Below are 4,871 nucleotides of genomic sequence, written 5' to 3' on the forward strand. Positions count from 1 at the left end.
GTCACCGGCTTGCGACTCGTCCCCTCCCCCAGAGTCCCCAGCCCAACTTGGCGATCACATCGGCAGCTCTCGCGCTCCCTCTCGGTAAACAGGAGCAGAGCGTGTGAGTCTGAGAGTGGCGACAGCGCGAGGGGAACTGTGACACGGCGACGCGTGTGAACGCAGTCGACATAAGAGGGGTGCCAGCGGGTGTGCTGAGGGCTGCGCGCACAGGGTTGAGATTGGAGCCTTTCCAGAAAGTGACTGAGTTGCGACAAGTCCGGGCGGGGCTGGGGGCGCTGAAAGGATGCTTCCCGGGGCTGGGCTGGTCTTCCAGTGCCTTTTTAAGGAGGGGGCAGAGTAGGGTAAACTGGGGGCTCAGAGACCCCGGGGAGACCCTGGCAGGTGGTCAAGGCCTGACCACCAGTGTTTGCAATGTCCATGGGTGACCTGACAGAGCTCCTAGAGCCAGGGGTCAGCGATGCCAATCCCACAGTGATCCCGGAGACCATCTGGGGAAGGCTGGGCAACCCACAGGATGGTGGGGCAGAGCCAAGACCAGAGACCTGGTCAGACCTGACCTAAATTCCTTCCAGGCATGATAAATCCTTCTAGAAAGGTTAGACAGTGACACCTGCAGAATTGCACACTGCTTTGTCTTGACTTAGGACCTCTCTATCAGAGCTATCCAAGAAACTCAGGGAAAGAATATGGCCCCAAGCTTGTGTTGTAGTCAAGAGTGTGTGGCTGAGTTGAAGGAAAATTGGCAAAGAAGGATCATGTTTCTAGAAATTATTGTGTCTGTCCAGTCAGGTCTGCCCTTGACCCAGGTGCCCTTGACCCAGGGTACCTGGAAGGTTTTGCAGGGGTGAATGAAGTCCTCTTGCAAAATAAAGACCCATGCCATTTAAACTATATGTGTGTGTGGGGGGGGGGCTGTCTTTCCAAAACTGGGGACTCAGCAAAAAGCATGAAAGGGTCTGGTGTAGGTGGCGTTGCAGGCTCTGAACACCAGGGCCACTCAGCCTCTGCCAATCAGCAGAGCTGGGAGCATGAATAGGGCGGGGGCTGGGCTTCTGAGTATAGGCTCTAAGCTTGTGGGGAGCAGAAGGCCAGGTGGTGGCATGGAGCAGTACCAAGGGGTAGGGAGTGTGCTGCCAGTCAGAAGGTCTGAAGCAGCACCCAGCCCTTGCTTGCTCCTGACCAATTTCAGGGCCCAGATCTTTGTTGGTTGGGATGATGCCCGAGAATCTGCACTGTCCCACCCACCCTACAGACTTCCCATGTGTGCACACAGCTAGACCTAGACTTGATCGTAAAAGACCAGGTATTTGCTAGTTAGTGGTTGGAAGGGTCTAAATGGTCTTAGATTTAATAATATAGTCCCCCTCATACCTGGCCAAATCAGCTGTGGCAGGTGAATGAGGGGTTGCTGTGTGTGATGTTGCCCAAAGAGGCAAACAGGGACAAAGTGAGAGTAGGATCAAAGGGAGTGTGGTCAGTACGGCCAGGTGCAGAACTTGCCTCTCCCTCTGTGGAGGAACACCTGGCAAGCATGCACTGGGTTCAGCAGCTCCACATCCAGGGAAGCCTGGAGAAGGTCCCAAGCTCTGAATCCTAGGGGTGACCCTCCTACGGGGGGCTGCAGCAGCTGCAGGAGTGATGGCAGAGGTAAAGGCATCATTTCCATTGGTAAACTGTGTTTCTCGTCCCTGCCTGAAGCCCCCTACTTTCCAGATCCCAGGAGACGAAGGCTGCTCAGCCTCCTGCTCTGAGAGCTCCTGCTCTCCCTTTTTCTCATATAAGAACTCCGACCCATATTCAAGGCCCACCTCAAACGTCTCAGTCTCTATAAAGCCTTCCTGGTCCCTCCAAGAGTGATCTCTCTTCCTCTTGTTTCCACAGAAGGATATATGTGCCTATCCTAAAGTACTTACTGGACTCTATTTTGATTGCTTGGTGGCTTGTCCCAACAATTCGTCAACAGCAGTCATGGAGGGTGTGTCTCAAAGCTTGCACTTTGGGTTCAGGCATGAATTCAAATCCTGGCTCTGCCATGACCTTGGCTAAGTGACTCAACATTCACACCCCACTGTTGTCTTCTCCATAGTGGGACTGTTCATCCCTGCTCTGGAAGGCTGTTGTAAGAGGAACAGTGGCACATAAAAGGATAAGGCCTGCAGCCATCACCCAGTAAATTGCAGCTATTGGTCCCCAAAACACTTGACAGTGGGCAATGCACATGTTAAAAACCAGTGAGGTTTAAATGGATAAATGAACAAAGCCCAAATCCATATTAATAGATAGATTCTGCCTTTTGTATGCCATCCAGTTTGATTTGGATCTATATGCCAGCCATATACATCCAAATCAATACGATGTGATGTGTTAGATAATTTTATCTTTTGCATGATAATCTGAATTATTATGTGAAGTTTGCACAATTAAATATTTCATCTCATAATGCTATCACTTACCTGTGCTCTGTGAATGAATCCATTCCTCAACCTGCACTGTCAACACTAGTGTTAGTGATCCACAGGCAGAAATGCAACTCGAAGTGCTCGTTAAGCTGAGCTTGTGACCTGAATTAAACTGAGATGGGTGGGAGGTAGTGCAAAAGTGAACCAAACCGGCACTAAGAAGCAGCACGATCCAGGAAAAGGCGTATGGAACCAACTTAAGAGCAGAGTCCAGACCTGAGCCTTCAGCACTCAGCCGTGGACGGCCCCTCAGAGCTGGCTGTTCTGACCTCAGTGGAGAGGGCTGCTCCAGGCCACCCCTGAGCCTCTCCCAGCTCTAGGGCAGTGACCACATTTCACCCTGCCTGCCATTGACCCAGAAAGGGTACCAACAGTGTGCTGATGGATCCAAGGTTGGAGCCTCGCCCTGTTCCACGTTTCTCTCTGCTCTGGATGCCAGCTCTACACGGAGTGAGAGCAGGCTGGTGGGTGTGGTTGGCATGCTGTGAATTTTAGGGACAGACCCCAGATATATCAAAGATCTATTTTGGAGGGTTAACTTCTCATTATGTTGTCATTTGCAGTTTGTTTGTTTTCCCCACAAAAGAAGCATGGGGGATAATCAGTATTCTAGATGTTGGGATTTTAGATCAGCCACACCCAAGGCAATAGGGGTGGGTGACATGTTGCTGATTCTCAGCAGATGCAGGTGTATGATGGGGGGAGGGGTGTGCTGCTCCGGATGTGGGCTGGGAGATCCCTAGTTTGGGGATTACCAAGCCAGCCTCCTTTTCTTCTCTCGATTCTGGCTGCTGCTCCCCAAATCTTACCCATCAAGGTCTGCCCGTCCAGGTGTCCCACTGGGGAGTTTTGATGTGGTTCACAGCCTTTGAACTCTTACTGCAGCCGGCTCCCTGCCAGATCCTAGGCCTCATGTCTTTCTTTCAACTATATAAATACTTCAAAGGGTTGATGAAGCTTATGAAATAAAATCTCTTAACAATATATTCCAGAAAAACAAATAAACGTATCCTTTTATATTGATTCCCAGGGAAATAGGGACCCAATAAAGTATTTTTAAACGATGGACATTTGTTTTAAAGTCCCTTTCAAATACAGTTGAGAAAGAATTTAATCTGGTCTATTACTGTGTATCATGTCAAGGAATAAAAGGGGTGAAGAGGTCTTTCTCCCAGAGAAAAGATAAACCCCATGGGAGGAGGAAAACTTTAAAGAAAAAAAATGGGTCCTTGGTTATTGACTAAAAGCCCAACATGTTTTGGGCAGTTGTTTTGATGTCAGTGTCTATTAGGTTAAAAAAAAAAAGGAGAATTGATGAGAACACTTGTTTGGACCCGTTTCTGGGTTCTGGCAATACTGAAGCTAAGCCTCTGGAAGGGCTAGCACAGGAACAGTAGGGGCTGGCTGTGAGCCCTGGACAGGTGCAAGACTGTCACCCAGGATGGATGGATGGTCACATGGTGCCTGGACGCAGAGCACACTCTGGAGTGTGAAGTGGAGCAATGAATAGATGAAGGCCTCCTTGTAGGAGGTGAGCTGCCAAGTGCAGAGGGCTCTCCCAGCCAGGGTCCCACCCGACTGGATAACAGGAGCAAGTCCAGGGGAGGGACTGGTTTTCCATAGGAGGCGGCACACCCTGGGTCTGGGGAACAGCCCTCTGGGGCAGAAGGAGTGGGGATGATTGGGGTCTGTGGTCATGGGCTCTGGGCAAGGTAAGACACCCACCCCACCCAGTGTGACTCCAGTCTTCAACAGGAAATGACTGCCACATGGCTTACCATGAGGCTGGGTGGAGGGCGTGTGAAGAGGCGTGGCAGCGCCCACCAAGGGCCAGGGCAGTGGAACTGCACCACGGGCTTGGGGCCACCTGAGCTCCAGCTTTATGCTCAGGGCATGCAGTTGGTTTCTGTCCCATAAACGCAGACACCATCTTTGGTTACTAATGTCCTTAAATCTGTCTGGGTGTTTCCAGCTGGACGTTAGTCATGGATTTTTGTACTAGGGAGAAAATTAGTTCCATTTTTCTTGTCCAACTGAGATTTTCATGTGTCCCGTCACATAGCTGCTTGATTACACTGTATTATTTTAAATGGCCTTCGTGCTATGCCTTTTATTTTGTCTCTCCCTCCAAAGGACTTGGTGTTTTCAGACTGTGTCTCTACAATGGGGCTTTAATCAGTCTCCTCTGCAGAGCTCTTTGCTCTCAGCAGCCTTGGCCTTGACCCTGAAGCCACCAGCACAAGTGCGTGCCGAGTGTGGGGTTGTGCCCTCCCGGCACAGCGCAGCCCGTGGTTCCTTGTGATGCGTCGGGAGCTCCAGCCTTCCTTTCTTCTCCTGTTCAAAGAGGCCAGCCTCAAAGCTGGACACCCACCTACATGATTTGATGCCTGGTCCTGGGGCCTCCCTCCC

This window comes from Marmota marmota, unplaced genomic scaffold (assembly GCF_001458135.2).
Source record: "Marmota marmota marmota unplaced genomic scaffold, marMar, whole genome shotgun sequence".
Lineage (NCBI taxonomy): Eukaryota > Metazoa > Chordata > Mammalia > Rodentia > Sciuridae > Marmota > Marmota marmota.